General features: G+C 41.1%; 2 long non-coding RNA genes across 3 annotated transcripts in view; one reads left to right on the top strand and one right to left on the bottom strand.

Moving 5' to 3' along the window:
• The window catches only part of LOC148125914 (uncharacterized), a 53363-nt gene extending 45698 nt beyond the window's left edge, over positions 1 to 7665 (bottom strand). Inside the window, exon 1 of the long non-coding RNA XR_015743383.1 lies at positions 7594 to 7665. This is a non-coding gene — a long non-coding RNA (uncharacterized LOC148125914). The remainder of the gene's footprint in view (positions 1 to 7593) is intronic.
• Positions 1 to 27075, top strand: part of LOC148125913 (uncharacterized) — a 46507-nt gene that overhangs the window by 16816 nt on the left and 2616 nt on the right. For both annotated transcript variants that reach the window (XR_015743382.1, XR_015743381.1), the window contains exon 2: positions 15182 to 15341. This is a non-coding gene — a long non-coding RNA (uncharacterized LOC148125913). The remainder of the gene's footprint in view (positions 1 to 15181; positions 15342 to 27075) is intronic.

Genomic DNA, 27075 nt, shown 5'->3' with positions numbered 1-27075 from the left:
TTTCTCCCCAGATCAGTTCTGAAGATTGAACAGATCTGACTTTCCAAATCAAATTGGAACAATTGAATCAGAGCAATTCAACAGTCCAAATTAAATCGTTGACACTATTCAGATGATATCCCTGACCCAATCACCCTTACGATTTCACAAAGTATAAAATCTAGATTTATGTAACCTGTTATGAAGCAAACCATGATTTAGCGCAATAAATGAAATGAGCCAAGTGAGCTGCAGAATTTAAATATGTTCCCATTTTTCACATAACTGTGGTTTATGATGTTTTTGCTGAAAACTAACATCTACTTCCTGTTTCTGGAGAGAAAAAACACTCCTCAGTGAACAATGGGTTCACTTTAGGACCATCACATTCACTTAACAACCAGCACAAAAAAGGTCATAAAATCAGCTCCAGTCACATGGTGATCATTTTACAACCATAATGATTTACGACCATAAGTGCCAGGCTCCATTATGGTTGTAAGTTGTGGATTATTTATGTACAATACATACATACATACATACATACATACATACATACATACACACACACAAAAAGCTCAGTTTGATGTAAGACAAGTACAAAATTGGGGGAATTGCCTTAGTATAAATTACTGAAAGTCAGAGTTGGTATCTTGATTAGAAGTAATCTACCTTATTGTTTAATCTTATTATTATTTTCTAAGCTAATCTTATTGGAAAGTTTACTATATCTTTAATTTGTTATTCAACACTTTTTCCCCCTTGAACTAACAGAAGGGTAGCCAAAGATTAACGCTGCCATATAATTTGCTTTACTGTTTTATAGATATTAACCATATTTATAACTCCAATGCATTGTAATGTTTAAGGTGATTGATGCGTGGGACCTCCAACTGAAATCAGACTGTAACTGGTAATTCCAGTATACAACTGTCACCATGGAATTCAAAGAATGGGTTTTCTTATTTATAGATTTCTGTGTTTATGTACCAGTTTTACACCATGTAGGATTTTGTTTTAAAAAATAGACATTTGAAGTTTTTGAAGTGAGTTTGGGAAAGGATTCTATGCTGAGAACTGAACTTTGTCTCAAAATGATTACTCTCAAATTTCTCTTAAATGCCAAAAATTTATGGGATATAACATTTTCTAGTTTTGGGATAAGAAGGAAAATGAGAAGAAGCAATCAGCAGGACTGTACTATATTTGCTCAGAATGGACTTTTGGATAAAGCTGCTTGAACTTCATAGGATTTACATATTAAGACATATAATCTATGATTGTACTGCTAACTCTCAAGTATCAGTTATGGACATGATCCTTATCTTAAAATGCCAATTTAAAATGCAGGGGAGTCCCTGGACATATGATCTCTGGGAAAATCTCTGTTTCTGCTTTGCAAAATTTTATTAAGGTTTATTATGGGATAAAGTACAAATTATAACAAAAGTCAAGAAAGAGAGGGAAGGGAAGAAGGCAAAGGAGAAAAAAAAAATTCTGATTTTTTTTTTTCAGTGTAATAGAGTACAAGAAAAGTTACATCAACTTTTGGCTTTACATTTCTAATTATTTCTGTCTATTTCTATACCAACAAAGTCAATCTAGTTGTCGGTTTTCATGTGGAAACAAGGAGTATGTAAATTCTTCTCTTTAATTAAGGTAATCTCCAGATTTTGCCACTTTCAAAAATGCTTTGAAGGGAAACCTGAGGAGAAAAGTGGTGTTGTTGGTGAGGCCTTCTGCAAACCTGACAGCTAACCTCAAAATGGAGACCTCCTCTTGTCGTGAGGCAGTCACTCGGATGGAGAATATGGGCTTGGATAGCAGCCACCATTTATTTATTTTATTTATTCATTAATGAAATTTCTAGAGCTTCCCGTCTCACCAAAAGTGACTCTGGGCAGCGTATAATAATTAAATTAAAAGAAAAAAACAATATCCCTATGTAAAAAGAATGCCACCCAAGTGAAGTCCTGTGATTCACTCTGCCTCCTCTCCTACATCTCGGCCTTCCTTTCATGCAACCTGAAGCCCGTGGACAGGACTAGGAAAGAGAAACAGATGTTCCTGTGGTGAGACAGGACTCTGGGCTGATGACAAAGCAAGGAAACATAACTCCTATCTTCAGCTCCAGGCAGCCCCCTTGACAGATCCTCAATTTATGGGCTTATATATACAGTATGTGTGAAAGAGAGCGAGAGAGACTGGGAAGACATACGTTCCAATGTTATGCTGGCTCTTGCTCATGTTGCATTAATCATGGGCTCTTAGGGATCTCTTGGGAATCACCGATGGGCCCAAATTCTAGAAGTTTACACCAGATCAAGACAGTTCAAGAGGATAGGCAAGCCATCTTGAGAAATCTGCTTCCTCTCATCCATCCATCCATCCAATCTAATTAATCTAATCTATTTATATCCAATTTTAGGTGATGGGCTTAAAACAGGGGTCCTCAAATTCGGCAAGTTTAAGACTTGTACACTTCAACTCCCAGAATTCCTAAGCTAACATGACTGGAGGAGGAATTCTGGGAGTTGAAGTCCACAAGTCTGTCAAGTTTGAAGAGCCCTGACCTAAAAAATAACCTAGCCTGGGTTACTTAATTACTAAAATTGTTTATATTTGAATGAAAGGGGTAATCACTTCTTTTCATATTTTTCTTTTCTTTTTCTACTGCATGCTTATTTTTCTTTCCTTTCTATTGTTTTTCTGTTTTTTTTCTTTTTGCACGTTCTATTTTTCTTTGTTTTAGTTTACATTAGTTTGTCTTCTTGTACATTGTAATCTTTAATTCGAATGTTATTTTCAAAAAAGAAAGATGCAGAGACAAAGTGGAGCAAAGAACACCTCCTTGTCTGTCCATCACATCAAGTTGCAAAATAAATGAATTCTTTAAACATCAGAGAAAGAAAATCCTATTGGGATCTCTTCCATTTTCTGGAAGTAAATGAATCTGACAATAAAAGATTTTAATAACTAGCGATTTGCTTCTCTGGGACGATATCCTAAGTCTGCTGATGTTCATGGAGCTTCTGAAGAAAAGTTAATGCTAGGATGATGGAGAGGTCTGGAGAAAGAATAAATGGAATGAATGCATTGGAGAAGAATGTAAAAAATGGGCATGGAAAGAAAGAGAAGGCAAAACATAGACTTCAGTTAAGTTTCAGAGCAAGGGAAAACTGTGTGAGTAATAATAACAGAAACACTATTCTTGCTACCTGCCACACAACAAAACCCTCAGACCATTCTCCTCCATCACGAAATTTAAAAGAAAATATCAGATCCCCTGGGAACACAATAAAAAAAATAATCAGAAGCTTCTTCGTGAAATAAATTCCAACCAACTGTCGGGGTTCCAACTAATGCCCTAATTAAAGTCTGCAAACTGACTGAGGAGGGGGGAATCCCTTGCATATTCTGGTTTTGGGACGAAGTCCATGCAGCTCACTACTTTAAACGGAGTTAGTCCCGTGCTACTGTGAACAGTGTCATTGTACGCGACCTCAGCTAAAGGCAGGAGGTCCGCCCAATTGGACTGCTGATAGTTCAAATAACACCTCTACCATGGTGTTCAGTCTCTCTGCTCCCCCATTGGTGCTTGGATGAAAGGCCAAGCTAAGGTCCTGGGATGACCCAATGGACCACAGGAACTCCCTCCAAAGTTAGCTGTGAACTGGATCCCTCTGTCTGGGATAATCATTCGTGGTACCCCATGTAGCCAGTAGATGTCTTCAGGAATTTACAGGCATCTGTAAGAGGGGTTTAAAGACATTTGAAACCCTACATGTAAAAATCAAATCAAACCCCAGATTGAAAGACTAGCCTGATTCAGGGGAAATAAAGCCTTTGTAAAGAAATGAACTTTTGTCATGGATAATATTAAGTGAAACAGAGGTGGAGGGGTGTTAGTACTGGAGAAAAACATGCACACACTAGATATCAGCACCTTCCTGTCCTAGTGGCATTGTAACATGAAGAGATGTAACCCAAGGATATCCCTCAACATCTCTCAGCCAGCACCCATTCAGCAGTATGGATAGCAGGCAAATGAGAGGTACCATGAGAATATCAAAGCCAGGTGATGAGTATCATTTCAGATCATTTTAGTTAGGCCTATTTTTCGAACCTCTGAGTGTACTCGACATTTTGAGAACATACAGATTTTGTTTGTTTTTGTTTGTATGTTATCAGATATTTATCCCACCTTTATTATTTTGTAAGTAACTCAAAGAGACAAACATACCTAACACACGCTTTCCTCCTCCTATTTTCTCCTATGTGGGTTTGACTGACTGATCCAAAGTCTCCTAATGATTTCTCCAAAGTCACCCAGCTGGCTCTCATGTCTAAGGAGGGACTAATAGCAATAGCCTATTGCCCCAAACAATCTGGGTCCTCATTTATTCCATTCAGAAGGATGGAAGGCTGAGTCAACCTTGAGCCTGGTGAGATTCGAACTGCCAAATTGCAGGCAACCGGCAGTCAGCAGAAGTAGCCTGCAGTACTGCATTCTAACCACTGCACCATCGCTGTTCTAAACCTCACTGTCTCTTGGTGATTGACCCAGGTAGCTTTCATGCCTAAAATGGGACTAGAACCCACTGTGTCCTGGTGATTGATCTAAAGTCATTCAGATAGCTTCCATGTCACGGGCAGAACTAGAACTCATGGTCTCCTGGTGATTGTTCCTAAGTCACCCAGACGGCTTTCATGTCTAAGGTTGGACTAGAATTCCCAGTCTCTTGGTTTCTAGGTCAGCATCTTAACCACTACACCAAACTGGGTCTCTCAACATTTAAACATAAATATGCCTCTCTCAAAATGTCTGGCATGAGGATCCTTGCACGTTTACTGAATGGCCACTATGGTACCAGTCATAAACATGCATGTACTCCAAGACCAATTGCTCACCACCTCTTTTCTCCCTTACCCTTTTTTTTTTCCTCTTGCAGGAAAATAGAGTCACTTCCCAATAAAACATTAGGATGCAACAAATTTTTTCTTTTATTTATTAGGAATGCCAATTGGGTGTAGTGTCCAGATAAGTTCTTGAAAACAATGATAATTTTATTGGCCTTGGGGCCTACAAGTTTATTTTATTTTATTTTTAATCAAAGGAATCTAATAAAAAAAGAAATGAAATCAGGGTAGGATAGCAAGAAGACAGAGAGAATTATCTGCAAATACATTGGTGTCTGGTGGCATTAAGTTCTCCATGCAAAGCAAGTTCCATTGTTGTACTGTATATTAATAATATGCTGTTGCTTAGTTCATATTTCTCCCCTCCATTTATTTTCTGTGCACACAAGGGCCCGCTGAAGAGATTGTGTTATAACTATATCAGAATCATGTTTGCTGAGTATGTCTCATCCAATATGTGGGGAAAATAGGTGTCCCTCAACAAAACACAATAAGAAAAATAATAATAAAGCCTTGCGGCAATTACCTCAAGATTATTCAAAGTGTCGGGTAGTATTTTTACTAACAGACAGAAATATGTCTCTGTTTCGCCTAATAAGAAGGAAATTGTTGCTGTCTTAAAAGAATAGTCTGGAAATGGGAGTGGATTAAAACTTGATCCAGAGAAGTCAAAAGTGGCCCTGATGATGAAGAAGAAAGCAGCTTTTGAAACAAGAGTTTATTGCACTTGAGTAGTTGTTGTTCAATAATTAACTCACTTTTGATTCTTCATGACCTGAGGGACATCATTTTGCCCGAAAGGTCTGTCAGAAGCAGTTTCTGGAATTTCTTCTATGCTCATGTTTGTATTATTGGTGATAGAATTTAGCTACCTGATCATTTCTCAGCCTTTGATTCTTTTTGTCAAACATTTGAGTCTCTTCCAATAATGCTTCCCTTCACATTATATGTCAAAAAATATTTAGGACTTATCTTCATTGCGAGTGCTTCCATTTCATCTTCTATTGAGTGAATTGTTCTTGCTGTCCAAGGTGCCCTTTGCACAGTGTTAAGAAGAACCGCGTTATAAAATCAGATTCGCTATTTGGGGGTGTTTCTGTGGATTTTGTTATTTTGAGGAGGATCAAGAGGAATCTGGAATCTGGAATCACAGCATTAGAAAGCTGGATCTGGTGAGCATTCCTTCAAATGAAAGTGGCCCTCTTGAAAGATTTGAGTGACATCCTCTGAAAAGATCCACCACCATTTATAATTCACCATTTTTACAACCACAGAATGGGAAATCATTAAATATCCATCTCAAGGTTAATCAAGTTCAATTAGTTAGTCATCCTTACCCTTAAATGTAAATGAAATTAATCCGAATTGAGTTTTTCTTTAGATCAGTCTTCTCTGATCTAAATTTTTGGAGGCAGCCTCCAGCTGCACAAAGGGTAAATATGAAAAAAACTGTTTATCTTTTTCAGTAAGACAGATAAAACTACTTTTGTTATTTGTTCAAGAATTATTTACTTTTGTAAGGAGTGCAAGAATATATCAGAAGCATTCTAGTAGGTGTGGGGTATAGAAAAGGTTGGGAACCCCTGTTCTGGAACATAGAACATAAAAACCTAGGGCTCGAAGGGACCTCAAAGGTCTTCTAGTCCAGGGGTCACCAACCTTTTGGACCTCAGGGACCACCAAACTCATAATTTTAAATCCCGTGGACCAGAGACTCTGGAAAAATCCCCCCAAAAGTCTGCAGGAAAATTCCCCACCACGTTTTCCTACCGATCGACCGTTCTTTACCTTCTCTAGCTCCATTCTCAGGGGGAGAGGGAGAGACTTTGGGCTTCATGCAAGGAAAGCAGCAGAAGTCTTTCTTTCTCTACCCCAAGCTCCGCCAGAAATGAGTCTTTGCCGGCCCAGTATCTTGGAGCAGGATGCCTTGCAGGGTCCCGCGCAGCCTGGATTAATTGCTTTGGGATGTGCTTTGTGGGGGGGGGTGACATTTCTCTGCAGACCATCAAAATTTTCTTGCGGACCACCAGTGGTCTCCGGCCCACTGGTTGGCGACCCCTGTTCTAGTCCAACTCCTTGCCAAAAGCAGGAGGCCTTATACCATCCTGGACAAATGGATGTCCAATTTTCTTTTGAAGACCTCCAGCGATGCAGCACCCATAACTCCAGCAGGTGGTCTAGAGCCAAGTGTCATTAATCATCCCTCCCGCTGATTTGAGTATTTATTGTGCATCAGGGCATTTAAAATGCAAGGAAACTCTTTGGACTTCATGGATTTCAAACTGAAAGTATTTTACATTTTGTCTTCTTTATAAGTTTATGGAGGCCCTTTGCCAGGGAAGGGAAGGAAATGCAGATGAAAACAATGCAATAAAAAAAAGAGCTAAGCTAAACAACAGTCAACAACCATTCCGTCCCACCCCACAAATAATTTTAAGAAACCTCTAAAGTGCAACTCAGAATTTCCACTTTGCTGAAATACTGCCTCAAGACACACACACAAAACAAAGGCACCAGGGACAAATATTCTCAGAGAACTGAAGGGGTTTCCTTCCCAGATCTGAGCTACAAAACTAGGACATGTAAACAAAACTGAAAGCAAAGGAGCGGAAAAAAGAAAACCCCAGAATGGTTGAAGTTCCCACAAAAGTATAAAAGGCTGGAATGGGGTGATGAAAGGTATAGAATAAATACCTCAATTCTTGGCATCTCATGTTGAGATCCAATGAAAGGAATCCCATCTGAGTTTTGCAGGGCAGCTTTTTCTTCCAGGATATGGAAATCACTTTGCTAAAAAAAGAAGTGGAACGGGGACAACAAACAAAGATAAGTTTTTTTTAAAAAAAAAATTCTCTTGAAGAATTGGACCTGAAGAATTAACCCCAAAGGGATGGAGCGCGTAATCTTTCCCGAGACCAACCAATTATTCTCTTTAAGCCTTCTGTCCTCCCAATTCTCCTTTCTTTAAAACTGGAAGGGCCGGATTCAGAAGGCATACAGGTAGTCCTCGACTTACAACAGTTCATTTAGTGACCTTCAGAGTTAAAACGGCATTGAAAAAAAACGTAACTTAGGACCATTTTTCACACCTATGTCCATTGCAACATCCTTGTGGTCATGTGATCAAAATTTGGATGCTTGGCAACTGGCATGTATTTGCGACGGTTGCAGGGTCCAGGGGGCACGTAATCCCCCTCTGTGACCTTCTGACAAGCAAAATCAATGGGGAAGTCAGATTCACTGAACAGCTGCGTTTTAACTTAACAACTTGCAGGGATTCACTTAACAACTGTGGCAAGAAAGTTTATAAAGTGGAACAAAATTCACTTAACAACTTTGTTGCTCAGCAACAGACATTTTGGGCTCAATTGTGATTGGAAGTCAAGGACTTCCTGTAGAAAGGCAAGTCCACCCTTTGGCTTGACCCACTGCTAATATATGGGATGCGGTGGCTCAGTGGCTAATTTTTTGTGTATCTAATCACACTTGGCCAATAAACTCTTCTCTTCTCTTCTCTTCTCTTCTCTTCTCTTCTCTTCTCTTCTCTTCTCTTCTCTTCTCTTCTCTTCTCTTCTCTTCTCCTCTCCTCTCCTCTCCTCTCCTCTCCATCTCCATCTCCATCTCCATCTCCTCCTCCTCCTCCTCCTCCATCATTAACATGCTCATGGCATTTCAATGAAGTACTGGAGAGGAACGAAGCAAATTAAATAAAAGTTCAGACAAACTCTAAATACTGCAGATTCAGGAAGAACGAAATGCGGAGCAGAGCAAACATGAGGGCCAACCGCTGTGTTTGTTAGCACAAAGCTTCCACACTTTACAGAATCCCTGTTGTGGAAGTATCAAATGCAACGCTTTGATTCCCTCCACACCAGCCTCCACACAAGCACACATTAGTTGCCTGGATTAGTGGTGTTAATGTTCCCTTAATGCTTCCACAAACATTGCAGGAATGAAGCACCTCCTGTTTTTTCTCCCACTGGGACAACATTGGACACAACCCATTGAGATCCGCCTAGAAGATTATTTATTTTCGTCCTGTGAATTATTCATCCTCCCTGCACATACCCAAGGACACGATTCTTTTCAACTTTACAGGGCAAAGACTCGGAACAAGAAAATGCTTTGGGAGTTCAGCTCTCGTTCGCTTGAGCGTTGCGGCCCAGATGCAACTCAGGAAGAAGGATCAGCATTGCAAGGCAGGAGTCTGTACGAGGGTCAGGATTCGCATGGCAACACGTCCCCTCCATCTCTTGGAGGGAACAGAAGTGAAAGGGTGGGCCAGCTGGATTATCAAGAGACTTGATGCACCTGCTTTTCCAGCCATTTTCGGCACTCGCTCCTTGTCATTTATCAACCCCGCCTAGATATCCCCGCACGCCTGCTGGAAAAGTCAACAAGTCAACCAGGCCATCATCTGCGCACGAGACAGTCTTCCAGACATTGGGAGGCTTGTTTCTGACTTCCCAGACGACAGACTCTACAACAGTGCCCCCTACTGGAATAAGAGCTTATCAAATTTCCTTTTTTTTTACATGACCCTGTAGTCCCTTTCCTTCAGGATGGGGTTGGGGCGAATGGGCAGAACTGAGCATTTACTGGCCGGATTCCCTTCCTGACACCACACACAGAGGTCACAGTAGATAGATGTCTATGGAGATTCTCAGCTCATCCAGGTCATGGTTTTCCCAGAGTGCTTTTCCAAGAGGCAACTGGACTTTCTGGTTTTTCTTTGAAGACATTTCGCTTCTCATCCAAGAAGCTTTGAAATATCTTGAAAAAAAAAACCAGAAAGTCCAGTTGCAAAGCACCTTTGGGGTTTGCAGTAGATATGTTCTCTTTGTGCCCTGAGAGAGAAGCATCTACCACTACTTAGGATTAAACTTTCAACCTTCTAAGTGGGAGGTGAGCCATCTTCATTACAAGGCCACTGTGCTGCTCTCATCAAATTTCCAATAAAGGAAAATATTTGTAGCTCAGGATTGAAATGAGGGCTCTTTGGTACTCTCTGAAGTTAGTTCTTTTCCTGCAGATGTTTTACTAACCAAACTAGGTAATAACATCAGTTCTAGTGCTTGCACATATGGTGTTACCTAGTTCGAGTAATAAGACTCCAAAACAATTAAGCTCAGAGACCACCAAGGAGCCTTCATCAAACTTGCCAAATCTTTTCCTCTGATTCTTTTCCATTCATCTGGTGTTTTGCTTTGTGCAGTTTTAAGCAAAATTTACATACTGAGAAAGTCTAATCTACTTGATGAAGAGCAAATTTTTAATAGTAGGGATGGGAAATGAGAAAAGTGATCCATGCATGCACATATACTGTATATACATGTATTTATTTATTCAAAACATTTAGATAGCAGCCCATTTTATAACCAACTGTAGGCAGCTCCCAATCAAAATCTAATGCACACACATTTATATATGTGTATTTCATGGGGAATAGAAACATGTTAATATTTATGTATTATTTCCTCTGGTACCATGGATTCTAGCACTTTATGTATAAACTAGAAATGATTCCTTTCTATGCTGTTTTTCCCCAATTCTCTTCCAATTATTTGGTTAAATCAGTTCTTCTTGGTTTGCTTGCAAGTTTATTTTTCTGATTTACATTTATATCATGAGTTTGTTGGGGAGGTAAAATGGGAAGATGACTATGTTATTTTAAGTTTCCCAGAAGAAGCAAAGAAAACATATGTAATTCACAATAAATAAAACATGAAGAACATCGTATTATCAGCATCAGGTCACAAAAGCTATCAGGGTAAAAAATTAACTGACTTCTCCAAGCTTAAGTTCATTTCACCCAGTCCCCAGGTGGATTTACCATATTTTAATGCCCACACAAAAATTCATACACATTTCTGTTATCGTTCTTTTTCCCTACAATAAGACATTTTTATAAGTATTTTCCTCACATGTTTACATTTAGGCAAACCATTTCCCCCAATATAATTTATGCTATTTCCATTAAAAATGCATTTTTCTGTAGCTCCACACCCACACAGGCAAATGCATATACATGTATAGTTTTTTACACTTTTCATTTTTTAAAAAAATGAGGAACTGCTTGCAACATTCAGAAAACCGTTCCTTTTGGCCTAAACGTTACATTTCAGTTCATCCACTGATCTGGGACTTTCAAATTAGGTAATTTTATATTCATATGCGCTTTTACATCCATATGCAAATCAAAGATTACTCTTCTGCACCCCTTACATCATGGGTTCTGATTGAAAATTACCTTTTGGAATAAAGTAAGGCTGCTTTCAATCAATTTAAATCAACTCTCGAGGAACTTCCATAGATCTCTGGAGCAATTTTGACTTGATACAGGAGCTATGACATTCTTCTGCATGGCTTTCTCAACCACCCAGTTTAGTCAACAACAGGGGTTTCCAATTCAAGATTTTGGGGGCTGGATCCAGCCTGCAGGGTGGTTAGATTTGGCCTGTGGTGCCTCTACCAGTGGAAAAAGAGTCACCTAAGCACCATTTTCCCTGCAGATAGTTGCAGGAGGCCAGTGAGCCAGAAACAAGAGCTCACGGGGGCCTTCCATGCTCCGGTTCCCTGGCAGACAGTTGCTGGAGGTTGTCACAACCAGAAATGGAGCTTGGGAGACAAGGGTGGGCTTCAAAAAATTTAGCAGTGGGCTCTCTGCCTGGTTGCTGGGTGGGCGTGACCATGGTGGGTGTGGCCTAGCCAGCCTCCTGCACCACGGTGGAGAGAGCGGCGTTTTTACCCTCCCTAGGCTCCGGAGGCTTTCCTCGAACCTTCGGGAGGACAAAAACGGCCTTCCCAGGGCTCTGGAGGCTCTCTGGAAGCCAGAAACGGGCCCATTTCTGGCCTTCCTGAACTTCTGGGAGGCCCGTTTTTCACCCTTCCCGAGCGTCCACATGCACCCTGCATCCAAAATAGGCTGTGTGGGGACTCCTGGGAGGAAAGGGGTGGGCAGGGCCAGCCAGGAGTAGGATTTGGGGATTCTCCATATTGTATAGAATTTTAGCCAGGGGCTCTCCTGAAGAATCCCTGCGAACCTCCAGCAACTCATCCCTGTTGGGAGCCCATTTTCACTGGCAGAGCTCTCGGGCCAACAAAGGCATCCCTGACCCAAGTGACATTGAGTGGCCACACTCACCTTGGCCTCCCAAGGTCAAACACAACCCTGATGTGGTCCTCAGTGAAATGGAGTTTGACATCCCTGGTCTATAGGCCTGGAGTGTTCTGATAGTTTCCCACCGAAATATTAACCAGGTCTAAAGTTGTTCGTCTTTCTAAAAGGTAACAGGTTTGTCTTAAAAGCCCATGTAAAAGTTAGTAATTAGGAATTCAAATGCCTGGACAGGCCAAAGAGAAGGCAGAGGCCACTCCCTTTTCATAGAGGTAGTCCCCAACATACGTTCACAATTGAGCCCAACATTTCTGTGGTTGAGAGAAATATTTGTTGAGGGCCTTTTGTCATGCCCCTGTTGGAATCTGATCCTGAGGGGGAAGTGGAGCAGCTGACAGGGAGTTGGAGTGTGGCTCCAGTGGCGGTGTGATAAAAACTGGGTGTGCTGTCCAGACAGTTTATAGTTAGGAATTGGGAGCTGTCCCCATGGTAAATGTAGTTCAGGTATCCTGGGAAATGTAGTCCATGTCATGTGGTCACATCTGTAATCCTAAACTGACCCTTGGTGGGTTGAGGGGAGGTTTCTTCACTCTTGCTTGGACCCCAGCAGCGTGCTGGTATCTCAACCCCTTGATCCTTCATTAAGGGGATGAAAAGAGCACTATCCTTTTACACTATGAATTCAGCTATGCAAAGATTTGGACATTGAGATGAATCTCGACGTAACCGTGAGTTATCATATGAGGATACCTGATGAACCAATAAAGAAACTTTGTATAGATGCTTTGTAGAGTTATCAGTCTATCTTTACACATTCAGTCAGTAATTAAAGGGCAGAACACTGGGGAAGGGCAGTCTGGCTGGGCCTTCAGAGGAAGACCCAGGGCCACCTCCTCTTCATCCTAGGGCACGTAGGAAGGAATGGAAAAGGGAGCAATATGAGTTACAGGGGAGAAAAGGGCCCTGATTCCCTTCATTAGCTGCATTTGGGGAAACAGGATTTTAAAAGGGTGTTTGCACACAGCACCTTGCTGGAAGCAAAGCGTGAATTATCTTTGTCGAGTGTTATCTGGGTTCCTGTGTGTGTTTCGTTATCTTTTGAGTTCTGCAATTCCTTATCCTGCCTTGTCTCATTAATTGCTGCAGCATAGTTTGTGTTGGTTTTTATTTATAATTTATATGTACTTTGGGTTCGGACTGAATTTCTTCCCTTTAAAAACTTTTCTTGGGAGAGGTTTTTTTTTTTCTCCAGCCGATGATAACTGGACATTGGGAACCAAGTTGGAGGAGTTAAAGGGACTTTACCTGCTTTTGTGACTTTGTTGCTTTTGTGCCACGCCCCGGGCCATCACACCTTTCTATCCTCACTTGTTAAGTGAGTCACTGCAGCTGATCAGTTAGTAACCCAGTTGTTAAGTGAATCTGGCTTCCCCATTGATTTTACTTGTCAGAAGGTCACAAAAGGGGATCACACAATTCAAGGACACTGCAACTATCATAAATATGAACCAGTTGCCAAGCGTCTGAATTTTGATCCCATGATCTTGTGGATGCTGCAAAAAAACAGTCATAAGTCACATTTTCCAGTCCTGTTGTAACTTTGAACAGTCACTTAAAGAACTGTTGTAAGTCGAGGATTATCTGTGCGTGTTTAAAAGATAGGAACTGAAACAGTTTCAGCCTTCAGAGCCAAGCTAAACACAGAATGAATTGCCTAACTACAATTACTATGGACATTTTTATTACAGGTGGTCCTTAAGTTATGACTGTAATGGAGTTTTCCCATCACAGTCATAACTCATGACAGTCATAAAGCAGATTGGCCATGGGACCAACCCAATTTTATGACTTCTATTGCAGGTCCTCCTGAATGTGCAGGGGGATATGTGTATGCATGTGTGGCCAAAACATCTGAAAATGGACATTCACTAGTTTTGGGGAGAGTAATAGAATGAAAATGGGATAAGGTGGCTCAGTGGCTAAGGCACTGAGCTTGTCGATCAGAAAGGTCAGCAGTTTGGTGGTTCGAATCCCTAGCACCGCGTAACAGAGTGAGCTCCCATTAACTTGTCCCAGCTTCTCTCAACCTAGCAGGTAAAAAATTCAAGTAGAAAATTAAGGACCACTTTGGTGGGAAGGTAGCGGCGTTCCGTGCGCCTTCGGCATTTAGTCATGCAGACCATGTGACCACGGAGATGTCTTCAGACAGCACTGGCTCTTCGGCTTTGTAACGGAGATGAGCACTGCCCCCTAGAGCCAGAAATGACTAGCACGCATGTACGAGGGGAACTTTTACCTTTAATGTTCTTAAATAGTTGTGTCGTTATTGTAAGATTGTATTAAAGGAATGTTGTAAGGCCAAAAATACTCCTCCCATCCTTTATTTTGTTTATTGTCTGGGGACCCCTGAAGGGCTAAGAGGAGCTACCTACTGTCCACCCACCTGTCAGGTGTGAAAGACCAGGTCCCACACATGAAGGTTCAATTGAACTGATTTATTGCTAAAAGCTTACATGCAGAATCTTCTCAACTAAGGGTCAGCTTAGACTGACATAAAAGTCAACGGCAGTCAAGGGAGGTTGGACTTAGCTCGCTTGTGACTATGTAAGGATTCTAGGCTGATCCACCTTTTCACTCCGCCCCTAGGTTCTGCCAATCCTTCTCCCACATCACTAAACCTGCAGACAAAACCACGTGTTTCTTCCACAAGGGGAAAAAAATAGCACTGAGAGGATTCAATCAACCCACTTCAATTCTCACTCATCAGCTGGCCTCATGGCGATCGATATTGGAGGTTAGACATGGAAGCTGAACAGTTCCCCATTGGAAGTTTGTAGAGATTCTCAGTCCTCCAGGCCATGGTTGTCCCAAAGGTGCTTTGTTCGAAGACGTTTCGCTTCTCATCCAAGATGCTTCTTCTGATCTGACACGATTCCATTCCATTCCCCACTATCCTGTCAGAGCTGAAGAAGCTTCTTGGATGAGAAGCAAAATGTCTTCAAAAGAAAAAAACAGAAAGTCCAATTGCCTCATGAATAAAGCACCTTTGTTCCTCATTGGGAATGAAATTCAATAGAAGGCTATAGCCTAACAATGTCTCTCCCTCTCCCTCTCTCTCCCCTCCCTTCCTTCCCCCTTCTCTCCCTTGCTATGAATTTCATTCAGATGTGACTCCAAAAATGTTTTGTACACCAAGAAGCCTTACAAGCAGATTGATTCCTCTTATCTCAGCAACAGCTGGTGAAGTTCTTGTCTCTGCCGAGGTATAGAACACCCACATCTCTGAAGGAAGGCTGCCAACAGAAGTCCCCAATTGTGTCTTTAGGTAAGGCCATCTCTTTGTGCACTGTATATATGTGGGATTTTGCGTGGCTTGTGAGCTTTCATACGTCCAGTGTCACTGTGTACTGCAGTTATGTGCAAGGTAATTGGCCACCGTTTACCTTGTGCCCTTAATATATTTCCCCAACAGATGGAATAACTTAACAGTCTATTTAATTCCTGGGGGGTGGGGGGGAGGCACCTGTAACTATTAGAAATTGATTTTATGAGCCTGTTACACAAACATTACTCTTCATGGTCCGAAGCCCATTGAAATTCTTCCTGTTCTCTCGTAAACAGATGGTGCTTGGATATTTTTTTTAAAAAAATATATTTTTTACCCCCAAACCAACTCATATTCATAAATAACAGCCTCCAATCTCTCTTGTGAGACAGAAACAATTCTAATTAGGACATTGCATATCGGCCATTTTTCTCCCCACGCATTTTCAATTCAAAGACACGTATATGCCCATGCTTACAGATACACATATATCAATTCTGGATCGGTGTGGGAGTCTCCAGCAAAATGAGGAAGGTTATCTTTCACGAGTCTTTTTCTGTGAGTGTGGGTGAGTGTCTACATCTGGGTGTTTCTGTGGGTGGTAGAGTTATCCTGGAGCAAGTGTTTGTGAAATGTGCAGTATGTTTATCATCGCTAGAAAATTAAGGAAGAAGGAGAATCTCACCATAATTGACTTGGAATCCAAACAGAATTAACATCGCTATAGTTCCCCAGGAGATCCCAAAAGTGCTTTTCCAAAAGCCAATTGAACTTTATTTATTTATTTATTTATTTATTTAATTAATTTGTCGATTGCTTGCAAGATAATAGGTATAAGTAAAAACATGGTTGTGAATACATGGACATATATAAGAAAAATAAATATATATGTATGTAAAAAGAAACAATAGGACAGGGACGGTAGGCACGTTGGTGCGCTTATGCACGCCCCCTACAGACCTCTTAGGAAAGGGGTGAGGTCAATAGTAGACAGTCTAAGGTTAAAGTTTTTGGGGTTTGGGGGAGAAACCACAGAGTCAGGTAGAGTATTCCAGACATTGACCACTCTGTTGCTGAAGTCATATTTCCTGCAATCAAGTTTGGTGCGATTAACCTTGAGTTTGTATCTATTGTTTGCTCTTGTATTGTTATGGTTGAAGTATTCATTGACAGGTAGGACATTGCAATGTATGATTTTATATACTCTACTTAGATCAGACTGAAGGCAGTGTAGGTCTAGGTTTTCTAGATCTAGAATTTCAAGTCTGGTGGCATAAGGTATTCTGCTACGAGTAGAGGAGTGGAGAACTCTTCTTGTGAAATATTTCTGGACTTTCTCAACTGTGTTAATATCAGAGACGTGATGTGGGTTCCATACTGATGAGCTGTATTCGAGTATTGGTCTAGCAAATGTTTTGTATGCTATAGTTAGTAGTGTGATATTACCAGAGAAAAAGCTACATAGGATTAGGTTAACAACTCTTAATGTCTTTTGGGCTATGTAGTTACAGTGGGCTCTAGCACTTAAATCATTAGAGATGAGTATTCCAAGGTCCTTTACAGAACTTGGATCATCAACAAGGTCTTGACTATTCAGCTTATATTTTATTTTCTGATTTTTTTTTGCTAATATGTAAGACAGAGCATTTATTTGTTGAGATTTGAAGTTGCCATTTGTTTGACCATTCTGATACATAGTCAAGGTCTTTTTGAAGGGTAGCAGTATTGTCTGTGGTGTTGAATAGCTTTATATCATCAGCGAAGAGAACGCAGTTGCTCTTGATATGATCACAGAGGTCATTTATGTAGAGTATGAAGAGAGTTGGTTCTAGAACGCTGCCTGGGGGACCCCACTGTTGACAGGTACAGAATTTGATAGGACACTCCCAATTTTGACCATTTATTGTCTGTTTGACAGGAATGCTTCTATCCAGTTATGCAGGTATCCAGAGATACTGTAAGATTTTAGTTTTAGGAGTAGTTTGTCGTGAATCAAAGGCTTTACAGAAGTCTATGTAGATTGCGTCTATTGCTTTGCCCCGATCGAGTTGTGTAGTCCATATGTTTTTGCAGTGTAAGAGTTGCAGATTACAGGATAGTTTTTTCCTAAAACCAAATTGTTTATTAGAGAGTATGTTGTTTGTCTCTAAGTGGAGGATAATGGATTGGTTAATAACTAATTCCATGACTTTACAGGTGACGCAGCATAAGGAGATTGGTCTGTAATTTTCAACTAGGCTGGGGTCTCCCTTTTTGAAGATGGGGATGACTGTGGCTTGTGACCATAGATTTGGCAAGGAGCTGATCCTGAAAGATTTTTCAAAGATTATGCTTAGAGGTTCGGCTATGGCAGTGGATAGCTTTTTTAAGAAGTCAGCACATATTCCATCCGGGTCCAATAGATAGAGATGGTTTTAGATTGCATGGTGCTTTTTCAACACTGTCTTCTGTAAAATCGATAAGTATTAGATCATTGTAGTTGTCTGTGGTTCGATTAGGAAATACTGGGCATGATCCATTGCTGTTTACATATACTGAGCCAAAGAATACGTTAAAGAGGTTGGCTTTAATAGTGTCGTTGTTGCAGTCTTTACCATTAGGTTCTTTCAGGGGTGGGATGGACCTTGAGTCTTTCAGTTTGTTGTTTATAAAATTGTAGAAAGCGCAGGTGGAATTGGTGTGTAGAAGGTTTTCCTCTTGTTTAATGTGATAATTGGTGCATTCAGTTTTTATCTGGTGGCATAAATTTTTGTAATGGCTTTTGAAATTGGCAACGTGACCAGATTTGTTGGTTGCTGTTGTTGTTTTCTTTGAAAATGTATCACCTCTCATTGAAGAAGCATCTTCAGTTCACAGATGGGAAGTAAAATGTTTGTAAGAAAAAAAACAAAACCCCAAAGTCCAGTTGTCTGTTGCAAAAGCATCTTTGGGACAACTGTGATCTGGATGATTGAGAATTTCTGTAAAAATTTCCCCAGGAGATCCATTCAGGAACCATCCCGAATGATTTAACAGGAAACTCACACTTCCAAGTGGCCCCAACGACTCCCTAATGCAAATGACCAGCTGTCTGCAAAGAGCATAAATCTTTCCATTCCCCGCCATCCAGTCAGAGCTTGGATGAGAAGTGAAACATCTTCAAAAGAAAAAACAAGAGAGTCCAGTTGCCTCCTGAAAAAAAACACCTTTGGGATAACCATGACATGGATGACTGAGCATCTCTACAGACTTCCTCTGTGAGTGACAAGAGTCTCTTGGAGGATCTTCTGAGATTTCACCAGTTGCAATCCTTTCCTAAACTGCTTTTGGCAACCAAAGTGAACCACATGGACACAACTCAATAGGAAGAGAAAGAAGGAAAATTGGTTGGTTATATTGAGGGGGGGGGAGGAGAGAAGGAAAGGGGATTGAGTACATCTAGTTTAATGAAAAGGACTAGGGGGTGACATGATAGCAATCTTCAAATATCTAAGGAAAGGCCACAAAGAAGAGGACGTCAAGCTGTTCTGAATAGAATAGAATAGAATAGAATAGAATAGAATAGAATAGAATAGAATAGAATAGAATAGAATAGAATAGAATAGAATAGAATAGAATTCTTTATTGGCCAAGTGTGATTGGACACACAAGGAATTTGTCTTGGTGCATTTACTCTTAAGAATAGAATAGAATAGAATAGAATAGAATAGAATAGAATAGAATAGAATAGAATAGAATAGAATAGAATAGAATAGAATTCTTTATTGGCCAAGTGTGATTGGACACACAAGGAATTTGTCTTGGTGCATAAACTCTCAGTGTACATAAAAGAAAAGATACATTCATCAAGAATCAAGAATCATCAGGTACAACACTTAATAATAATCATAGGGTGCAATAAGCAATCAAATCATACTAGGAAATAGTCAAAAAACCATTAAGATACAAGCAACAAAGTTACGGTCATACAGTCATAAGTGGGAGGAGATGGGTGAAAGGAAGGAGAATTAATAGTAATTGTGACCGTAATGCACCTGAAGGTAGAACAAGAAGCAATGGAGGGAAACTAATCGGAAAACGAACCAACCTAAAAGTAAGGAGAAATTTCCTGAGAATTAAACAATTATCCGTGGAACAGCCTGCCCTCAGAAGTTGTGGGTTCGCCATCATTGGAGATTTTCAATGAACGACTGGACAACCACTTGTCTGAAATGGTACAGGGTCTCCTGCTTGAGCAGGGGATCGGACTAGAACAGAAATTTGGGGCTCAGTTGTATGGTCATAATTGGAAGACTACCTGAATATGGCTGGAATTAACGGATCTTCAATGCATCACAAAAGTAAAGTAGACAAGGTCTTTTACTCCTACATAAGTACAGTATTTTAAATTATTCCATTTATACCCTGCCTTTCTGCTTGGGTAAACACACTAGTCGTTCTCTACATTGCTGAACTCCACATTCCGGTGCCACACTCTCTACGCAAGAGGAAGTCAACTGCAGACATGCAACAGGGGTGGCTGACTTTGGAAAGAGTGCAGAGAAGAGCAACAAAGATGATTAAGGGAGTGGAGGCTAAAGCATATGAAGAAGGGTTGCAGGAATTGGGTATGCCTAGTACCCAAGAAGAAGAGAAGGACTGGGGTGACATCTTCCAATATTTGAAGGGTTGTCCCAAAGAAGAGGAAGTCAACCTATTCTTCAAAGCACCTGAAAGCAGGACAAGAAACAATGGATGGAAATTATTAAGGAGAGATCCATCCTAGGACTAAGGAAGAATTTCCTGACAGTGAGAACAATTAACCAATGAAACAGTTTTGACTTCAGGAATTGTGGATGGTCCATCCATGGAGGTTGTTAAGAAAAGATTGGACAGCCATTTGTCCACAATGGTTATAGGGTTCCTGCTTGAGCAGCGGGTTGGACTATTAGTCTTCCAAGCAGTGGTGTGGTTCAATATTTTTACTAACAGTTCTGTTGGCGTGGCTTGGTGGGCATGGCAGGGGAAGGATATTGTAAAATCTCCAGTCAGAGGTGGGATTTGCTGGTTCTCCAAACTACTCAAAATTTCTACTACTGGTTCTCCAGAACTGGTCAGAACCTGCTGAATACCCACCTCTGCTTCCAAGGCTCTTTACAACCCTGTTATTCTGTTTTTTTGAAACAATGGCACGATTTTGAGGTAGCACAGAGTTAACTCCCGAGGGGCTGCCACAAAGAAGAATGGGTCAACTTATTCTCCAAAGGACCTGAAGGCAGGACAAGAAGCAACAGTTGGAAAATAATCAAGGAAACAATCGAGAAATAAGGAGAAACTTCCTGACTGTTACAACAATTAATCAGTGGAATGGCTTGCCATTGTGGGTTGTGAGTGCTTCATCACTGGAGAATTTTAAGAAGAGACTAGACAGCCACTTTTGTGGCATGGTATAGGGTTTCTTGCTTGAACAGGGGGTTGGACTAGAAGACCTCTAAGGTCCCTTCCAAAGCTGTTATTCTCTTATCAGCCCTCAGCATCAAAAGGATTCTCAAAAAATGCTGCTTTCCTCCACTCATACAATTGCTTGGCCTTAATTTGGGGAGCGGGTGTATTGCCATAATTTAGCCCTCACACCTGTCAAAAAATTGTGGATCTGCTGCTTTAAGTAGGTCTCCACCCCAATACTGGATTTTAACACAAAATGAGGACCACAAAATATTCCTCAGAATACAAAGGGCTTTTTTTTGGCTCCCAACTCTATATTTCTATTCAGTTCTAACATCTCTTTTAATAGTTTTCTTGCTGGTCTCATTTGTCCCTGTCCATTCAACTTTTCTTCTTCTTCTTCTTCTTCTTCTTCTTCTTCTTCTTCTTCTTCTTCTTCTTCTTCTTCTTCTTCTCTCTTCTTCTTCTTCTTCTTCTTCTTCTTCTTCCTTCTTCTTCTTCTTCTTCTTCTTCTTCTTCTTCTTCTTCTTCTTCTTCTTCTTCTTCTTCTTCTTCTTCTTCTTCTTCTTCTCTTCTTCTTCTTCTTCTTAAGCCAGCCTCATTGCGATGTTTATCACCCGAGCAGGCCCAAGAGATGACTTGGGACATCACAACTCAAAACTAGCTATCACTTCACATTATCTCAAATGCAACCCTTTTTGACAGAGGCAATTTACACATTACACTACCAGCCTTCAGCAGACCGAACAGCAGAGATGCCTTCAAAGTATCCTTGGGTAGCAAAATATCTAAAGAATTTTTGCAGGAAACTGGGGGGGTGTCTCCTCAGGAGATGCTCACATGTCTCCGTGATTTATAATAGGGTTGAGTGATTAGCTCTCTTCCCACCACCCAGTCAAAGTGAGCAAACATACATGTATAGAAGAAAACCGTAGCATATCTGGTCTACAAGAGCAGTCAGAGAAATGGACGTTATAAAGTGTTTGCCTTGACTGTTGTTTATCTCAAAGCTCATTAACCCTGTTCTTCTTCTGGTTTGCTTTTTGTTTTCTTTGCCACTATTGCTGAATCACTTGTGCTTTCCAAGATTATAAGTAAGGTCATGTCCAAGAACGAAGGGTATCGGACTACAGCTGTTTTGCTGCCCTAGACAAATAGGGAACAGCTGGTTTCTAGACGAATAGGGAACAGCTGGGTTCAGAAGTAGAGGGCAAACTACTGGGTTGAAAGGACAGGAATGGGAAACTATGTTAAATAATGCCATTTTGCTCCGTAATCTCGAGGAGACCTAGCTGTTCTCGATCAATGCGTGGGTAGAGAGAAGGGAATGGAAACACTGCAGTGCAAATGCATTCAGCTTCAGGATGCTCTCATATCTGGGTTATAAAAATCTGAGTCATGAGATGCCACCACATCCTAATGATCATCTAGATTTTTGCAGCCCGGATATAATAGCTGTCCTTTGATTAAATGATCAGACAGTGAGACACTGGTGAAGCAGACACAACAGCACCTACATTTTCAGTGTCATATGAAAAAAAGCACATCCTACCCTCTCCTGACCACTTTCTAAAGAGGGGCGATTGAAAGCATCCTGTCATATCCACTGTGTGGTTTGGAGGTATTACTATTTCGAACAGGAAGGCTGTGCAGAGAGTGGTGAGGATGGCAGAAAAGATGATTGGAAGTCCACGTCCTTCTATCCAGGACATGGCATAAAAGCGATGTTTGGCCGGTATTGTTTGGGATGCTACAGATCCTTTCCACGGCTGGTTATCTTTGTTACCTTCTGGGAAGAGGCTTCATGGTATCCAAAGCGCAACAACTAGATTCTGTAATGGCTTTATACCATAGTATCAACCTTGTTAACTCTCAATACTGCTTTTTCTGCTATGTATTCAAAGTGGACTGTGATTAATATACATATGTATATATGTGCATGTGTGTATTTATGTATGTATATGTGTGTGTGTGTGTGTGTGTGTGTGTGTGTGCTGTCCAGCCAGTGTATGGCAACTGGATAGTTAGATAGCCATTGTGCGCTGTCCCCTTAAGGGAATGCATCATGGTAAATGTAGTTAAGGTATCCTGGGAAATGTAGTCCATATCATGTGACCACATCTGTATTCCTGATTGGGCACTAAATTGACCCTCAATGGGTTGGGGGAGGTTTCCTCTCTCTTGCCTGAACACAGCTTCATGGTAGCAGCTCTACCCACTACCACTACGATTATGGGATAGAAAGATTAATATCATGCAGCCGCTTCAATCATCATGGGGTTGAGGCTTTATCATCTTTTTACCTACAAGACACATATGCAAAGGATTGGTCATTAAAGAAGAACTTCATCACAAATGTGAGTTATGAGGATACCTGATGAACCAATAAATGTACTTTGTTATGGACGTCTTGTTGAGTTATCTATCTGCATCCGCACAGCTTACAAATGCACTACTGTGCAGAATACAGAACAGTGTGCATATATACAGCACATGTATATGTGCATATTATATCATAACCCTACTAAGATCACACCTGGAATACTGCAACCAATTTTGGTCACCGTACTACAACAAAGATGTTGAGACTTGGGAAAAAGTGCAAATAAGAGCAACTACGATGATCAAAGGCCTGGAGGCTAAAACATACGAAGAACGGCTGCAGGATTTGGGTTTGGCTAATTTAAAGAAAAAAAGAATTAGGGGTGACATGTATTCCAGTATTTGAGGGGCTGCTACAAAGAAGAGGGGGTCAAATTATTCTCCAAAGCACCAGAGGGCAGGAGAAGAAACAACCAAAGAGAGAAGCAACCTAGAATTCAGGAGAAACTTCCTAACAGTGAGGACATTTAGCCAGTGGAACAGCTTTGCCTTCAAAAATGGCGGGTACTCCATCACTGGATGTTTTTAAGAAGAGTCTAGACAGTCCCTTATCCGAAATGATATAGATTCTCCTGCTTGAGTAGGGGGCTGGACTAGAAGACCTTCAAGGTCCCTTCCATCTCATTCTATTCTTTTTTTTTTTTTAAGAGTGGGCATCAGAATTTCATTTTTTAATGTGTGCCCCTGTGTACACAGAAAAAAAAACGACAATAGAGTTTCTTATTTTATGATCCTGAGTCTTCCCAGACAGATTATTTCATGTTGCTTTTTTCATGGTTTTGTTATAAACATTTCGTGTTCGAACTTTTCACATTCTAATCTAGACTGGAATTTTAATTCACATCAATAATATTCAGGCTCTTTGGCATGAATTTTGTAATCCCTTCCCCCATCGCCCTCAATGCACACTTTTTGTCATAACACACCAAGAGGACAGACACAGTTAAAGATGGAGGAGAAAAATAAGGGAGGTAAAGAAATACCCCATTTAGTCTGGAGGAAGGAATTGTTCGCAGAGAACCGTTTGAAATTAGGCAAAAGGAAAATACAGAATGTGAGACTCCACTCCACTGCAACTGATAACAGATAACAGATAATCAGAGTTGGAAGGGATCTTATAGGTCATCTAGTCCAACCCCCCCACCCAAGCAGGAGACCCTACAACTGTAGACATCTCTTCTAGCTGTCCCATGAGGGAATTTCTTTTTGCAAAACTTCATTGCCCTTGTATATTCAATCCTTAATGAATACAGTCCAATAGGGTTATATAAGTAGTCCTCGACTAACAACCACAATTGAGTCCAAATTTATGTTACTAAGTTGTTCTGACCCACGCCCTTTTCCAACATATCAAACACAATCCAAAGGGAACAGAAACCTTGTAATGCTTTTACAAAATAATTAGCTGTGATAAGCACAAGCCTCACCAAACTGTGCGAGACTTGCCAAAAGATAACAGACAAGAAATAATTTGCAATACAATAATCTTCAAATACAAACTCAGGATATTGGAATGTCCACGAGGCTGGAGTTTCAAAACGTCTTTGCCTTCTGCAAAGTACGTTCCTTTCACAGCTGGCTTTTATCTTCTTGAAGGAGGAGCCATTACCTTTCAGCCTTACTCCCGAGTTGCCTGTGCTGTTGTTGCTGCTCTTTCCTGCGAGCAATCCTGCGTGCAAGTGCACTTAGCACAGGCTCCTCAGGAACCTCCTCATCACTGCTGTCAGGCCCCACAATCATCCCTAATGGTCCTGGCCCCTCATCTGAGTCCTCACTCTCCACAGCCATCCGCACCTGCTGCTGGCTAACCACAATATAAGTAAGATGTTAAGTGAGTTTCACTTCTCATCCAAGAAGCCTCTTCAGAGCTGAAGAAAGTCCAGTTGCCTCTTGAAAAAAGCACCTTTGGAATAAAAATGTGGTGATTCTTCCAAGCTGAGTTTCATACTTACAGACAATACCTTGCCAGGCTGAGCACTTGAGACTACAGTTGAGCCCAAAATTTATGTTGCTAAGCGAAACAGTTGTTAAATCAGATTTCTCCCATTTTATGACTTTTCTTGCCACAAGTGAATCACTGCAGTTGTTAATAACACAGTGGCTGGAAGGATGGAAACTAACCAAGGAGAGTGTCAACTCAAAACACTCAAACACGCCAAAGCTTCTGGCGCACAAGATTATTACTGGAAAGCATGATTGATGACTCTTGGCTATGGATGTGTCCCATTGGAGAATATACATCCAGGGGGTGAGGGAAGACCAGGGTGAAGGGTGAGATGAATGATGTGCCTCAGAGTCAGCTGCTCCCAGGTCATGCCGACATGTTCACTCCTAATAAATGATTTTTTTTTTTTACTCTGAGAAATGCAGCTAGAGACTCATGATTACCAATGGAGGTGGGTTGTCAGAGCCCTAACAGAGAGAAGCAACCTAAAATTAAGGAGAAACCTCCTAACGATCAGAATAATTAACCAGGGGAATGGCTTGCCTTCAGAAGTTGTGGGTGCCCCATCACTGGAAGCTTTTAAGAAGAGACTGGACAACCATTTGTCTGGGATGGTATAGTTTCCTGCTTGAGGGGTTGGACTAGAAGACCTCCAAGGTCCCTTCCAACTCTGATGATGTTCTATGTTCAATGTCAGTCCACCACCTAGCCACCGAATGACACTGGCTCTCTGTTTGACCTCAGACTTAAATGCATTAGGCTGAAGAAGTATTCCTTGACAGTATTTCTGTCGGGCTGAGTTAGATTCCTTGTCCTTCAACCAGTTCTTCATAATTTCCTAGTGAACATATGAGGAGAAGGTCTTATGCTGAGAAGATGGACCAGAAGTCACCTTCTGAGCTTATGTAGCTGAAGGGGGACTAGAACCTGAGTTGTCTTGCTCCTTGTCAGACCCCTTAATCACTGGGAGGAGGAGGAGGAGGAGGAGGAAAGGACAAGCCACATCCTTGGCCCAGAAGATAGACAATTCCAAAATTAGAAGGTAAATCTTGTCATGAATTCCCATATGAAACTGCAAAACTGCCAGGAGCTGCTACTGTGTTTTAAGTAAAGTTTTGGCAGGTTATCGGTTTGGTCATGAACTCTGCATAACCTCATCTGACCGTAATAGATCAAGAAGGGAACAGGGTACCGGGTAGGCATTCTGTTTTGTTTCACAGAAGGTATATGCTCTTAAAGGCACCGGGTCCTGAGAGAAGTCAGGGATTCAGGGAAGCTGAGAAGAAGAGAGAAAAGGGAAACCTGTTTAAAGGGAGCATGTGCGAAGTGTCTTCCCCTGCTAAGCAAGCATATGTCTCCTCTACGCTCATAGTCCCACGGCTGTTTTGTTTTTTAAAAAAAATAAAATAAAACACAACCTTATTATACAGTTGTGTGTCAGTGATGGCATTCAAATTGTTTTACTACCAGTTCTGTGGATGTGGCTTGGTGGGTGCGGTGTGGCTTGGTGGGCGTGACAGGGGAAGGATACTGTAAAATCTCCATTCCCTCCCCACTCCACTAACCTGCTTTCCAGCTCCGTTCTCCTGTGCAGGGCAACAAAAGAAGACCCAGCCGATCAGCTGGGACTCGGGAGGAAGAGAATAGATGGGGGCGGGGCCAGTTAGAAGTGGTATTTTCCGGTTCTCCAAACTACTCAAAATTTCCACTACCAGTTCTCCATGGTGTGTATGTGGCGGGTGGGGGGAGGAAAAGAGAGAGAGAGAGAGAGAGAGAGAGAGAGAGAGAGAGAGAGAGAGAGAGAGAGAGAGAGAGAGAGAGATCCTTCAAACAAGTATTAATTCCTAGTAGAAATCTGGATTAATCCCTGCAGTTTTCTTGACAATATTTTCATAAGTGGCTTCCCATTGCCTTCTTCCTAGGGCTGAAAGAGAGGGACTGGCTCAAAACTATCCAGCTGGTTTTGTAGGATTAAAACTCAGACCTCCAATTACTAGCCTGATA

Source organism: Pseudonaja textilis, chromosome 4 (assembly GCF_049901715.1).
Source record: "Pseudonaja textilis isolate UNSWEBS1 chromosome 4, rPseTex1.2, whole genome shotgun sequence".
NCBI lineage: Eukaryota > Metazoa > Chordata > Lepidosauria > Squamata > Elapidae > Pseudonaja > Pseudonaja textilis.
The sequence above is the reverse complement of the archived record's forward strand: the minus strand, read 5'-3'. Positions and strand labels throughout refer to the sequence as shown.